The following is a 16262-nucleotide window of genomic DNA, read 5'->3' on the forward strand; positions in this document are numbered from 1 at the left end:
TGCAGACTACCTGTTGGAAAGGGAAAATCTCTTCACATTTGGAAGTAGCTCAGCACTCTTGAGTAAGTACTAGGTAAAAATCTGGGGTCCCAATATTTTGATGTTAGTAAACTAGTGTTTTTTTGTGACTATACTAAAATTATCAGAAATAACTTGTTTCAAAATAATATTCTTGTATGCATTAATCTACACCTTTCTCCAGCAATGCTTAGAAATAGAATATAGCACTTACATGCCATAATAAGTGTTATTTCCTGACCTAAGGGCAAGAGACCTGCTACCACCTTTGGCTTCTAGAAATATTACTTATTTTTATGGTGACACCTTTTTGCTTACATTTCAGAATGCCTTTAATTTTAAAAGAATGGTGGGTATCTAAGAGAAGCCCTGGTGACACAGGGGATTCAGTGTCAGGCTGCTCACCAATTGATTAGTGGTTTGAACCCACCTTGGGAAGGATTCCAGGGCAGTGGGTTTGGGTTTGGGGGCTGCACACTTGAGCTAAAGAACAGATTAGTGACTTGTATTCTTGGGAAAACTATGAGTCAAATGCAGCCATTTCTCATTTTCTCACTCTCTTTGTGATAGAGTGCATAAACATGAAAGGACACACCTTGCAAACTATTATCCCCAAAGTAGATGTCTTTACCATGGAGAATATTTTCTGGACTTCTAATTGGTCATAGAAATCTTCAGAGCATCTTGAAGAGGAGACGAGTCAGTCAGGGTGTGATGTAGCAATGGCGAAACATACAACTTTCCTCTAGTTCCTAAATGCTTCCTTCCCACCCACAATCATGATCCCAATTCTACCTTACAAATCTGGCTAGACCAGAGGATGGATGTACACTGATATAGATAGGAACTGGAAACAGGGAATCCAGGGTGGATGATCCCTTCAGGACCAGTGGTGTGAGTGGCAACACCGGGAGGGTAGAGGATGAGTGGGTTGGAAAGGGGGAATCGATTACAAGGATCTACATGTGACCTCCTCCCTGGGGGATGGACAACAGAAAAGTGGATGAAGGGAGACATCGGACAGTGCAAGATATGACGAAATAATAACTTATAAATTATCAAGGGTTCATGAGGGAGGAGGAATGGGGAGGGAGGGGAAAATGAGGAGCTGATGCCAGGGGCTTATGTGGAGAGCAAATGTTTTGAGAATGATGAGGGCAATGAATGTACAAATGTGTTTTACACAATTGATGTATGAATGGATTGTGATAAGAGTTGTATGAGCCCCTAATAAAATTATTAAAAAGTAAATAAATAAATAAATAAAATAAAAAGAAAATTTCGGAGCATAAATCCTTCGAGGACAGGGTCCAAGTCTTATATGTCTCTAAAAATCTCTCCTATGCAATCGTAAATATTCATTGGGATAGATCGAATTGAATAGATTTCTAAATCCAGTGATCTCTTGGCAACAGTCATGTAGTTTGGTGTCTGGGGAAGACTAGGACTGTGCAGGCATGTGATTTTCCTTCCTTTTGCAGAGAATGGGCGGCGACATTGCTTTTTCTAAAAAAAGAACTATAGGCATAGGGCACATGGAATGAGGTCACCTGCCCCAGTCAAGCTTCATTTCCTTTAGAACCTACAGAAGCGTCAATGTCGTGGGACTGCACACAGTCAGGGGGCTTGTCCTCCTGAAAGGAACAAAGGACCTAATGACCCAAGGACATTTCGACCCTTTTGATCCTAGAGGCTGTTCTTATAGTCTTAATAGGTGATACCTGTTACCGAGAAGAGGGCTTATCTGGACTACTGGTTCTCAAGCTATGGTTCCTAAAGGACCAGGACAGCCTCACCTGGGAGCTAGATACACATGCAAAGTGCCGGGCCTCACCCTAGCCTAGACCTACCGCATCAGAAACTTTTCGGCATGGACCCAGCAATCCGTGTTTTAATAAGTCTCCAGGTAATTCCTCATGGATGCTGGAGCTTGAACAGCACGGGTCTACCATCCTTCTTCTTTCCGATGGAAGGAATTTTGGTTGGTTTTCTTTGGTTGGTTTAAATAATCACGTGGTTGAGGGGGACTTCAAGCAGAACCGAGGGGGCTATTCTAGAACCCTCACTCAGGCAAAAGGGTTCAAAGTGAAGACTACTTTAGGAAGAATGATGGAGGGAGGCTGCAGAAGTTGCTCTCAGGTCATGCTGCCCTTGTCACCTGTCCTCCGTAATTAACACGCAAGACATCTATACTTCCACTTTCCTTGATATTGTTATGCTAGACATAGACGAAGGCCCAAACAATATCTTTGGTATCAAAACGGCAAGGAAAGCCAAGAGCCATCTAAAAGAACCTTTAAAAAAATCATTTTATTGGGGGCTTGTGTAGCTCATATCACCATCCATCGATACATCCTTTGTGTCCAGCACATTTGTACATATGTTTCCATCATCATTTTCATTCTGCTTGAGCCCTTGATATCAGCTCATTTCCTCCCTTCCCCATGCTCCCTCCCTCATGAACCCTTGATAACTAATAAATGCCCTTCCCATGTCTTATACCAACTGCTGTCTCCCTTCACCCACTTTTCTGTTGTACATCCCCCTAGGAAGGGGTTATATTTAGATCATTGTGATTGGTTCCCCTGTCTCCCCCCACCTTCTTACCCTCCTCGTAGCTCTATTCTAATTATTGGTCCTGTGGGGGTTTATCCATCCTGGATTTCCTGTGTTTCCAGCTCTTATCTGTAGCGGTGTACATGCTCTGGTCTAGTCAGATTTGTAAAGGTAGAATTGAGGTCATGATAGTGGGTGGGTGGGGAGGAGGAAGCATTAAAGAACTAGAGAAAAATTGTATGTTTCATTGGTGCTATACTGCACCCTGACTGACTCATCTTTTCCTTGTGACCCTTCTATAAGGGAATGTCCAATTGTCTATAGATGGGCTTTGGGGCTCCACTCTGCCCCCACCCCCACTTCATTCACATTGATATGATTTTTTGTTCTGGGTCTTTGATGCCTGATACCTGATCCCATCAATACCTCATGGTCATACAGACTGGTGTGCTCCTTCCATGTGGGCTTTGTTGCTTCTCAGCTAGATAGCCGCTTGTTTATCTTCAAGCCTTTAAGACCCCAGTCACTATACCTTTTGATAGCCGGACACCATGAGCTTTCTTCACCACATTTGCTGATGCACCCATTTTGTCTTCAGTGATTATGTTGGGAAGGTGAGCACCACTGAATGCCAGACTATTAAAACAAAGTGCTCTTGTGTTAAGGGAGTCCTTGAGTCAAGGCCCAATGTCAGTCACCTACCTTAATACTTAACCTATAAATGCAAGTACATAGATCTATTTCCCTATCATCATATATGAATATATTTACATATGTACATGCCTGTATTTAGACCTCTATAAGTGTCCTTTACCTCCTAGTCCTTTCCTCTATTTCCTTTTACTTTCTTCCTGTCCCACTATCCTATTTGACCTTTATTCAGGTTTCAGTAATTCTTCTTTGTTATATTGCCCTTGATTAAGCCCCACCAGGCATCCTATACCCTCCTCTCCATTTATTTTAGATCACTTGTTGTTCCCTTGTCCCTGGGTTGGTTGATACCCCTCTTCCTTTCTCCTGCCTCCCCCTCTCCCATGTCCCCCCGGAGCCGTCAGTCCCCTTGTTTTTCTCCTCCCAATTGTCTATTCCATCTATCTTATCTAGATAGACATGGAGAAACAGCAATAAGTCCAAAAACAAGACAAAACCACAAAGTAAAACAAAATTTTAAAATATATAACAATAGAAAAAAACCAATGACAAAAAGGAAAAGCCTATAAATAATTCCAGGTCTGTTAGTTGACCTTTAGGCATGTTTTCCAGTTGAGCCTGATAGGGTGCCATGCCCTGGCCCCAACGTCTGTTTGATATTCCCCTGGGGACTTCATTGCTTTGCTCCCCTTGCTGCTCTGTCGCATGTCCTTAGTGTTTCACCCCAGTGTGATGGGGTCACATCAGGCCAATTCCTGCACTGTGTCCCTAGTGTTGTCCCCCGTAGCACTATGTCTCATGGTGGGGCCGGCCCTATGGTCCTCTCTGTGCATTGGCTCTGAGCAGGAATATCATCCTCAGGGCTTGGAGGGCCGGAATGTATTCCACTCACTCTCCTTCCCTCTTCGTTTGCTCCTGTGTGTTCTAATCAGAGGTGTCCCTCTCCCTGAGCCATCGCTTCAGTATTGTCCTCTGGAACGCATTCTTGGTGGTGGTGGTGGTGGTGGTGGGGGGTTCCCCACGTAGTTGGAATTGGGGCTAGCCTCGCAGACCTCTCTATTGGTTCCATGCTACATGCTGGTATGTCATAGTCGTGTCTTGGCACATCAGGTTGAAGCCTGGTCTCTCTTTCCCTCTCCTGTGGAGATGTAAACAATACCTTCCCCTTGGGTGAGTTAGTTCCCTGATCCCTGCCACTCATCTTTTTTGGTTGTTTCCTCATTCTTTCCCCCTCCTATATAGTTGGCTACTATATGTATACTTGAATAGGATTTGTAAAAAAGTATTTTATTGTATGTACTTGACTGCTGAAATATCACAAAACATTAATGTTCACAAGAAGATGAGAAAAAAGTCATTTAAGGTCAAATCCGGTGGTAACTCTCCTCCTCCTAAATGATCTGCTAATGTTGCCGTCCTTTCCGTGGGATGTGAGTTGCTGTAGCGATGAGAGGGAACCGAGTTTGGAAAAGACTAGACCATTGCAAGAGGAGGAGAGATGCTTATGAGGCGGAAATCCTTGGGCAAGATGTCGGCAGGAGTGTTTGGTTGCCTTTTCCCCTTTATGCAGTCATCATCGTAACACTGATAAAAGCTTCTCCTTTGGGGAACCGTCCCGATGTCTCCTTAGACTTTATAACCCAAGGACTCCCAAAATCCAGAGCTGTAGAAAAACAATCTTTGCACCACCAACACCTTCATTGCAAGGTAACTCGGTTATAAGTGATTTTCCTGTCCACGATTATATTTGGGCTTGTGATTTAATTTACAGGATTTGCTCATTGCTTTTGTGACTTTCTCAGATCAGAACTGTACTTGGGGTTCACACCCTGCAATGGAGAGTACTATCGCCCAGTTTCAACAGGATTTCTACAAAATAAGCATGAAATTACATTCAATTACAAATTTAATGCAAATGAATGTAATCAGGTAATTAGAATGTGTAATGACGTGATATTTACCACATGTAGTAATGCACTGATAATGTTGTATAAAATTATGTTAAAAACTCTTATTGAACTTTGTAAAAATAAGGCACTGTTCAGCGAAAGCAGATGATTTTAAAGTTCAACATCTTGATCACTTCAACATTTCATTTATGAAATGCTGTGTTTAGCCAATACGTTTAACAATTTGCTAAATATGTTTTGTAAAAATCAAACAATTTCATAGTTAGTGGAGTGCTAAAACGCCTTAGGAGCTATTCTCTTGGCTGCATATAGCTCAAACAGCTGAAATCATTTTTAAAAAGATGCTTCATTATAAATCACTGAAAATAGGAATCCAAAACAGAAATGCTGACACAATCCTTTATCCCAAATGAGGGCCCTAAACACCACCAGATTCCTGAACGTGACCAAATGACAACATGGAATGTGTGCGTCGTCTACATTGGGCAGAAATGATTCAGGCAGCTCTGTTAGCAGAGGGACTGCCTAGACATTTGAGATCAAGTTGCTTCTGAGTAAAGGCACCCCACAGAAGCTACACCTGCTTTCCCAAATGTCTCGGTCTAAACACTTGATACAGTCAGTGGGACCGTTTCAAAACATGCTTGGAGAAGCTCCTGGGTGGGAAGAGGTGTTGCAGGAATTGTTGTGAGGTATTTGAGGAGAGCCCTGGGATAGAGTGTGAATTTTCTGAACTTCTATCGTTCTTCAGCTAGAGCATCTTTGCCCTGATCTGTTCTGTGATCAGCGACTATGTAAGTTTGCATTAGAAGACATAGTGCTGATGTTTTTTTAAAAAAGTGTTTGAAAGGCCCTGCAGGTGCAGAAAGCTTCGTCAAATCATCCCAGCACTGGGCTAAAGAGGGCGGGGCCAAGTGTTCCCCTAAGGATAGGGCATGAACATACTCAAAGGTCAGGGAGCCCCCAGATCAACCCCAGAAAGGTTAATTATCACAGCTAGAACCAAGCAGGTATTACAGACCAGAAGAGTTGCCATCCAATTGGGGAGTGCACCACACTGTGGACACACGAATTGAGCTCCTGGTATACCCCAGCAGCATGGGCTTTCATGGGATAACGCTGCAGGCCACCAAGTGCTCGATGCTTCCTCTTCTAAAATGGAGGTGTCTGCTATTTGCCATTTCTCCTTCCTCATTTTATTTTTCCTTATTGCCCTTCTTTCTACTAGAAAGGAAAGGCATATTTCACAATGGCGCTTTTCCCCAAGTTACCCAAACCTCTGGGACACCAATTAGAGGATGCATTGCTTTGGAAGAAGAGACCAAGACACACAGAAATGTGGAAGGTGGCACTTCGTTCCCTGAAAACTCACTGCAAGGCTACGACCTTTCCCCAGCTCTGTCAGCTCTATCTTCATGGTGGAATGAACACTGCATATGACCATCTATTAATATGTAATATGCTAGTTAACAATGAAATTAGCATTTTTCTGCTCATCATCCAAGCTGCCTCCAAATTGTTTTGTTCTTCTCCTTCTGGGTGTTTGCTTGATGGTAGGAGTGGCTTTGTGGCTTGTTTTGGCCACCATACTCTGAGTAGAAGTAACGTTGTGGTACTTCCAGGTAAAAGCATTTCATTACTGAGCTTGACTCCTGTGCTTGATTGGATGTACTTGACTCTTCCATTCTTTGGTGTAACGATTTGGAAGCACATGTTGAGGGCCCTCTCTCAGCATGTTTTCTGAGCACAGAATCCCCTCTGATGATCTGAACATGTAGTTCTCTGGGATGTGAAGCTGTTTAGATTTGGGGATTATTTCTTATAACAGCATAGCCCGGGCCAACTGACTAATACAGAAAGGATGTTGGACTGGGTGGATTGATTTAAAAATAGGACCAGATTTTCTTATTAACCGGCATGGTTAATATGTTCTCTACATGAAGTAAGCCAAAATTCACATTGCCACCATCTCCCAAACCAATGCAAACCTAATGAGATTGAGTTGATTCTGACTCACAACCACCTCTCACTTTATAAAGTAGATCTGCTCCATAGTGCTTTCTTGCCTGTGATCTTTATGGAAGCAGATTGCCAGAATCTTTCTTCTGGCTATTTCTGAACTGCCAAAATTTAGGGTGTCAGCTGAGTGCAAACCTACAATATATGATATATATGAGAGGGTCTTCCAAAAGCTCACGGAAAAAATAGAATAAAATACTGTAATTTTTCTGTAATCTTTTTGAATGCATATGTATTATATGTATAAACATATGCACTCTGCAACTATTTGAAATTATCCTGTAAAATATCAAATGCATGGTAAACATGTATTAAGGGATATGTATTTTTCCAAAAGTACTAGGGGCCTATGAAGAAAAATGGTTGAAGTTTCCTAGAGACCTTTGGACTAGAGAGTCAAGAACCACAAGCACAGGCTGGAAGAACGCATCAGAGACTCAACAAAGGGTTTTGAAAACCTGCCTAAGGGTCTGAGCGACAGGGCTAGGTTACATCAGCACATGATCCATCTAGGGCAGGGACTCCTTATCAAAGTCCTGTCTGAGGTCTAAATTGCTCTAAGTGGGTGGCAATGTGAGAAGTCCCCAACAAAAGCAGTGGGGAGAGAGAGAAGAAAGCTGATGGTGCCCAGCTATAAAAAGATATAGTGTCTGGGGTCTTAAAGGCCCAAAGATAAACAGGTGACCATATAGCTCAGAAGCAACAAAGCCCACATAGAAGAAACACACCAGCCTGTGTGACCACGAGTTGTCAAAGGGATCAGGTATCAAGCATCAAGAAACAAAAAGTCATATCATTGAAAATGTGGGTGAGTGAAGAGTGGAGACTCAAAGCCCAGTGGTAGCCAACCGGACACCCCTTGCTGAGGGGTTGTGGGGAGAAGATGAACCAGGCAGGGTGCAGGGTAGCAACATTGAAACATATAACTTTCCTCTAGTTCTTAAATACCACCCCCCCCACTATCATGATCCAAATTCTACCTTGCAAATCTGGCTAGACTAGAGGATGTACACTGGTACAGATAGCAACTTGAAACATAGGGAATCCAGGACAGATGATCCCTTCAGGACCAGTGGTGAGAGTGGGGATACCTGGAGGGTGGAGAGAATGTAGGGTAGAAAGGGGGAACTGATTACAGGAATCAACGTATAGCCTCCTCCCTGGGGGAGGGACAGCAAAGAAGAGGGCAGGGGGAGACGTCAGACAGTGTAATATATGACAAAATAATAATAATAATATATAAATGATGAAGGGTTCATGAGGTAGGCGGGTGGAAAGGGAGGGGGAAAATGAGCATCAGATATTAAGGGCTCAAGCAGAAGGCAAATGTTTTTTTGAGCATGATGATTCAACAAATGTACATATGTTCTTGACACAATGGATGTATGTATGGATTGTGATAAGAAACGTACGATTCCCCCAATAAAATTATTTTTTTAAAGTAAGAATAACCAAAAGCTTAACCTCCCACACACAAAAAGAAAAAGCAGGGGGGAAGGTTAAACAGGTCTCATGATCGTGGGATGTGGGGAATGGCCTCAGGCTCCCCGGCTCTCCTTGGGTAGATGCAGCGAGTTCTATAGGACAGTCGCTGAGGTCTTCTTCAACTAATTTATGCTGATAAAATAATTGGCCCTCCTGCTTCAGACATGCCCCTCATGTGAACTTCAGGAGTTCGCCCACCTGTGAGCCTGATACCAATTCCTCTGTGATGAATATTTCTATGTATTTTATCTCCTTGAAAAGAAAAGGGCAAAAATATAATATTAAGTAACCAACCCCCAGACTCCCTGCCACTGAATTAATTCGGATTCTCAGTAACCCCCTAGAGCACAGCAGAGCTGTCCCTGTGAGTTTCCAAGACTGTGGGTCTTTGCAGGATACCAAAGCCTCCTCTTTGTCTGGTGCTGTGGCTGGTGTCTTTGAACTGCTGCCCTTGCGGTTAGCAGCCCACTTCGTAACTACTATGCCATCGGGGCAATTCTATGCAAACCAGTATGTCACACCGCACGGGGAACCGTGCCAGAGAGCCTCTGCCTTTTTGAAAGCTGAGGCATTTTTTGTCTGCTGGTTTGTTTTCTTAATTGGGTAAGTGTTGGACTGCGATCTGCATGGTTGGCAGTTTGAAACCCCCGGCAGCTCTGCAGGAGAAAGACTGGGCTTTCTCCTCCCCGAATCAGTTACAGTCTCAGAAACCCCCAGGGAGGGCTCACTGCAAGTCAGCATGAATTCAGGTGGCAGCAAGTGTGATTTGGTTTGGGAAGTCCCAACACAGGGGAAGAGGTTCAAAACACACTAGGCACCTAGCATTACTATCAAGGCCTCTCTGCCCTTCCTCTTCCTTCAGCTCAAGTGTGAACAGAGCCTCCACTCCCTCACCCCTCCATTTATACCCGTACTGTATTGCTTTAAGAGCATTACGTATCTATCTATTTATTTTGCCTTCCACTTCACCTTACCTTGAGCCGAGGGGAAGGAAAAATATATAAAAATATAATGTAAAGCAAGCAAGCACAATCTTGGGGATGCTCGGAAATGCTGGGGTTTGGAAGGACTGGTTTTCATCGACTCCTCTTAGGGCTTACACAGGCCTGAGACTGGGACATCTGCTCTGCAGCATTTATAAGTAGTCACCAGATTACCATTATGCTTATATAGAAAACATGCAAATGCCAAATCAGTACTGATGGTGGCCAGGCACAATACATAAATCCCATAAAATCTAAAAATGTAAACTAAAATAAATCGTATTTAACCCCACAGGCCATTGTGGCCACCGATGGAAGCAAACTATGTTCCTCACACCCCACCCCAGAAGGAGGTGTACCCAGAATTGGCACTAACATCTTTTATTTTTTCATTTTTTGCCCCATGTTTCCATTTCCTCATGAAAGCAGTGAGGCCTAGCCATAAAAAGTAACCCGACGAAAGAATTGAAGAATGCAAAGGGGGACGAGGGCAGGGGGCTCTGCAGGATGGGCCCCAGGAGTGGGAAGCTCACGGAGCAAGTGAGCTCAAGAGCCGTCTCCCAGCAAAGAGGGGCAGCTCAGTTTCTTGGGCTTCCCAGATGCATTTTGTGTGGGTGGGGGGCTCGTCCGTCAGCTCCGACTGCCTTGAGCTCTGATAGCAGACAGCTTTGTGTCTACTCTCTTTCTTTAACGGCCAGCCTGTGCCCTTTGCCCAGTTCTGGTTTCAACAGGTGCCAGGGACTGAAGTGGGTCAAAACAGAAAGGTGCATTCATTCTTAAATTGCTACTGTCTCACAGTACTCCTCATCAAAGTGTTGTTATGCCACTTCCTGGGTTAATTTGTGACATAAGTCTTCTGTTGGGCACAATGATTTATTCATTGCTCCTCAGAGATGAGTATCATATGGGGCTCATTATATGATGGATTTCAGCTTATTTGAATGATTGCACAACTGATGCGGGACCTGAACAGAGACCCGGGGCCCTGGGAACTGGACACCTAACACCGGGAGGCTCCGTGGGAACACGGTCCTTGGACATGTCCATCTCCGCAGCTCAGAGGCACATTAGCCAAGGCTTCAGGTTCTGACTCTGAAAAACAGGAGACTGGGCCAAGAGTGCCCAGCCCTGATGGAATCCACTGTTCAGTTTCACATTGTACAATTCTAGCTGTGAATGGAAGCTAGCCTAGGCATTGGGGAGTAGATCAAGCTACAGGGACCAAAATTTTTATGAGGCTTCTAGAAGGCGGTCATCTAGGTGTTTGGACCAAACTCATGTAGAACATGATTTTAGTTCCACCAGGTCTCAGCAATTTGTTGATGGGGAGTGGAAAGTGCATGGCCACGAGTTGCCATAGGGCCAGTGCTCTGAAGCGACACCTCTCTTGCAGCCGGGTGGATGCTTCAGGGCTGGTTTATGGAAGGAGGAACATCCTCTGAATTGAGAAGACCAAGCTTTGGGTGGAGAATTGGGCCGGCAGTAAAGTGCTTGTGGTCATAATGACCACATCACTCCGAGGGACTGAGGAAGAGCAGGGCAGTGTAACTCATATGATTTAAATTGTTAATCTATCAGAAATGAAAAATGTACTAAAAACAACCAACCACTGAAATTCCATTCCATTGTGGTTTATGACCTGATAGGTTTTATGTATGAATAAAGTGATGAGAAGACTGGTGAGTTAAAGTTTATTGTGCCAACCTGGCCGATAAGCACATGTGGGGCTCATTGAAGGGTGGAGAGATAAATGGCTCAGTGAGCCTTGCCTTTCTAATTCTCAGGTCTCTTGCTTTGTGATGGTTGGATCAGGGTGCAGCTGCCTTAGCCAGTTCCCTGCTTCAGCTCACTTCCCGCAAGACATCCCAGAGGATGTCCAAACATCCCCGAGGAGAAGCTGCATGGACCTACCCCGATGCAGCCCTGGGTGCTGGAGTAGCCATGTGGAGACCCCTGCCAGCGCTGAGATGCTTACACGTTCACGGATTCAGCTTTCCTCCTGCAGTCAGCATCATAGTGTGTGTTTTGTGAGATGGAGGACTGTGGATTGGTGTTGGACATATGGGTTAATGTTGGACTTCTGGGCTTGGGCAGCACTGGGTTAGGATGTTTTCTTAATGTGTACTTACCCTTTATATAAAACCCTCTCTTATACATATGAGTTTCTGTGGATTTGTTTCTCTAATGTACGCAGACTAACACAACTGGTGAGGAGACAATGCTTGGCTGTTTGGGAATTTTTACTTTAACACGGATACCACGTGTGAAGAAATATATGCTTTAGGATGCCATGGTGAAGGATGGGATGGTCATATAGGATGCCATGGTGAAGAAATACTCAGAAAAAAAGAGACAGGTTTTGTCCTCAGATTTAGACTGCCTCAGTTTTCTCATCTGTAAAATGGGAATGATACTTCTCATCTGACATTTGGTGTTGTTGACAAAGAGCCTACAATTGAATAGTCAATCAGTGCCAATATTATGATGGGCATGATTATCATTTATATGATTGAGAGGTTAGATAGAAGCTTGACAGCATTGCTTATAACTGACTTTTAAAAAATCAGTTTTATTCTAGTGAAAATATACACAACAAAATGTTTACCAATTCAACAATTTCTACACATATATGTTAGTGGCATGGGCTATATTCTTCATGCTGTGAATCATGGTCACTATCTATTTCCAAATGTATCATTGCTGCTAGTAGGTGCGGTCAAATCTGCTCTAACTCCACAGCCATTATTTATACAACAGAATGAAGCACTGTGGGGTCCCACAACACACTCTCAATTGTTATGTTCAGGCTAATTAGATATATTTTACTACTCCTTAAAAAAAAAGAAAAAACCTCTGGTGTGCTCCAGAAAACAGTCCAGAGTCAGACAATAAGTAAGCTACAATTGTCTAATCTAGCAAGTAGTTATCTCAGACCATCAGGCTTATGGAAATTCTAATTTTTTCACAAAATGCATAAAATACTATTGACATCAAGTCCATACTTTTCCAATATTGATAAACTAAGAGCCCCCATACCATCTCTCTGCAACAAATGTATCCAGAGTTGGACTCAAGCACAAATCATAAAAATCAAATAGGCATATGGGCACAGCCAGAGTACATTGGTTAAAAATTATTGTTATCAGATTTCTGAGTCTCAATGTCTTTGCTGGCATGTTAGTAAGCTCTCTCTGATTTGCCTTTATGTCTATCATACGTTTGATTGTGTTTTCACACTCTCATTTTTTTAAAGCTTACCCTTTTGTCACACCGGACAACTCATGTCCTCTGTGTCACGTAAAAATCACACATTGGTAAGTGTGAGGTCTGAACGTGGTACAAGGATTCAGGTCAAGGTGCAAACAGAGAGACTGGCTGACAGTAGTGGAGTCATCCCAGAACAGCCTTTTCCAGAAGCATGATGGGCCGCGGATGAGGCGTGGGAGAGAATCGCCTACAAGTTGATGATGCTGATGGAAGGGATGGCCAAGGACCCAGGTCTATCAACGCCTGATGAACATGATGTCTTTGCCACAACTTCTGCCCTTTCCCATTATATTCCTGCTGTCTCCTGGCTTGCAAGGTGGGAGCAGTGTTCTCATCCTTTTGTCTCTCTTAAGAGGACTATTAAGAGCCATTCAAAGGTAACACTGTTGCTGGGGTTATTGAAAGCCATGGTGGTTTGCTCTCTGACTGAGCATACGTTTATGACTGCTGTTCACTCAGCCTCCCAGTCATGGGGCCCTGGTCATGACGTGATGGAATGTTGCCAGGGCTTGCACCACTGATGTAATGGGTTGTGACTAGAACCGCTATAATCCATAGTTTTTGCTTTCTTTTAAAAAAATAGTCTTGGGAAGCGCGAGCATGGCCGCCAGATGTGCAGGCAGCGCAGAAGGAAGAAGAGATGGACGCCCCAGACTCCGCCTCGAGAGTCTTCTGCAGCCGCGTCCTGAGCATGGTCAACGCGGACGACGTCAACGCCATCATCCTGGTCCAGAAGAACATGCTGGACCGGTTTGAGAAGACCAACGAGATGCTGCTGAACTTCAATAACCTGTCGAGCGCCCGCCTGCAGCAGATGAACGAGCGCTTTCTGCATCACATGAGGACCCTGGTGGAGAAAGCAGGACCTGGGCAGCATCTTCCGCAGGATCCAGACCCTGAAAGGGAAGTTGGCTTGGCAGCACCCTGAAGCCTTCAGCCACATCCCAGAGGCAACCCTGCTGGAGGACGAAGATGAAGACCCCATCCCACCCAGCACCATGACCACCATTGCTACCTCGGAGCAGAGCACAGGCTACTGCGACACGAGCCCTAACCTCATCTCGCTCCCCCTCAGCCGCGGCTTCGAGGACCTGTCCCAGGCCCGGCCCTGCTCCCCCACCATCAATGGGCGCGGCCCCACGGACGATGAGGAGGAGACACCGGGCAAGTAGCCCTGCTCCGGATTCCTGAGGCTCCCGTCTGTCCTCTGGGGTTCCTGAGCATTGGGTTCTGAGGTTGTCTCCTGCCCACCCTTCCTCTTCCTCCTGCAGACATGACCCCCAGCGCACTAGTGTGGCCAACCCTGCTGGGGCCCTCAGAAGGGGTGCCAGGGCTTGAGAGCTGACCCAAACAACACTTAGAGACTAACAAAAATTGGAACCCCTCCTGGAGGCAGAGAATGTCAGCTGCCCCAGCCCCCCTGACTCGTCTCCCTGTCCCTTTCCTGATGACAATATAAAATTTGTTTTCCAATCTGTATCTTGTGGGGGTGGGGCATGGAGATGGGTAGAAGGTTTGAGGTAGAGGCTGGCCACCCCAGAGGACCCCCATTGGCCCCAGCAGGCCTCTCCCAGGGCCTCTAGGGGCAATTTGGGCCACCTTGGAAAACAGAGTTTCATGGAATATTTTTGTACCCGATGTTTACAGATACTGTTGGGAAGTTATTAATAAAATGACTCTGTTCCTACAAAAAAAATAGTCTTATTGGGGGCTCTTACAGCTCTTATCACAATCCATCCATCCATTCATTGTGTCGAGCACATTTGTGCATACATTGCCATCATCATTTCCAAAACATTTTCTCTCTACTTGAGCCCTTGGTATCAACTCACTTTTTGCATAGTGTTTTCATATGCTCATTTTCAGAAGCCAATTGTCCCAAACATTTTTTTCTTATGACAAAAAACATTGTTTTCTTCAGATGAAAATATATCTTTGCCTGGAAGCTCCACTGAAACCTGTTCGACATCACAGCAACATGCAAACCACTGCAGGCAGATGGGGGTGGGGGGGTGAGTGCATGGGAGGGGTCTCGGCCAGGACTGGAACTCAGCTCTTCTGCATGGAACGTGAGAATTCTACCGCTGGCTAGCTCACCAACTTATTCCAATGAAAGGACCCTTAAGATGGCCTGCATAAACACGGGGCCACCAGATGACACACATTGTTTGCCCTCGGCTGCTAACCTAGAGGTTGGCAGTTCAAAGCCATCTAGAAAGGTGATGGAAGAAAAGGCTTGTTCATCTCTTTCTGTTTCGATGACACCAAGACAACCTTATGTTATGGAGGAGTTATATTCTGTAGCAAATGACTATGAGTCAGAACAGACTCCGTGTCAGCTCCCAACAACTACATTAATATAAATAGGATAAAATAACGATGAGGGAAACAAAACAATGAGAAATAAGGGCAAAAAAAAGTTCAATGAGGCATAAACAATAGAGAATTCCTTTTAGAAATAGGGCTCATGGTTAAGTTCTAAGCATTCTAGCAAATACTGCAAAGAGAAAGGTATGTTTGATGAACACATCGATGAAATCAAATAAACCATTTGCCTAGGAGAAAGCACTATTAATATGACATCCAGAAATAGTTATCTTGAAGGTTCTTATAAAGGAGATGCAATATAAGTGAGTAATATCTTAAGTGATACTGCACATTTTGAATATGGCAATCAGAGCCAGAGGCCTGTGTCAAGTCATTCCCCAAAGAATGACAATGGCCAACAAACAACAAATGAAAATTCAGGAAAACTCACCCTTGGGAGGGTTTGAAACAACAAAATTTAGGTAAGAAATCAATCCAACCGTGTGAAAACCTGATCCATTTCAGAAGAGCTATTCTCTATAAATAGAGTAGCTGGTAATCTTGATACTCACAGTTGTTTTATGTGACTGGCAGAATCAAATGACCGAGGACAGGACTGATCCCATTTGGAAAGCAGCAGAACTGACAGCATAAGCTTGGACCCTGTATTTGGAGGTGGGTCAAGGGGCTACCTACAGGAGGAACCAGGAATATCTTTCAAGCGACTTTGCTTCTGTGTCAGAATTCAGTGGAAGAGTCATCAGATTTCAATAGTTGAATTTGGATTAGAAAAACTTGAAAGCAACCGTGGTTAGAAATTTATCTTGGCCGTAAAAAAAAAAAAAAACCTCAAAGGAATACATAGTGGGTACGAGTAGAATATTTGTGTACTTCAAGTCAAGTGGATTGTCAAATACAGTATCAAGCAGGACTGTTGGGCAGCTCTAAGATTCCAGGGTCTGGCTCTTCTTTTCTCTGGGCAATGAGGCAATGTTGTGCGCACTTAACAGCATGTTGATTTTCCTTTGACCGGGAAGCCGATGAAAACCCCACTGAAAACTGGAAC

At 44.2% G+C, this 16262-nt stretch overlaps 1 pseudogene; it reads left to right on the forward strand.

Moving 5' to 3' along the window:
• Positions 1-13483: 13483 nt before the first annotated feature.
• LOC142460820 (kxDL motif-containing protein 1 pseudogene) lies at positions 13484-14393 on the forward strand (annotated as a pseudogene).
• The last annotated feature ends 1869 nt before the right edge of the window (positions 14394-16262 follow it).

This window comes from Tenrec ecaudatus, chromosome 11 (assembly GCF_050624435.1).
Source record: "Tenrec ecaudatus isolate mTenEca1 chromosome 11, mTenEca1.hap1, whole genome shotgun sequence".
Classification (NCBI taxonomy): domain Eukaryota; kingdom Metazoa; phylum Chordata; class Mammalia; order Afrosoricida; family Tenrecidae; genus Tenrec; species Tenrec ecaudatus.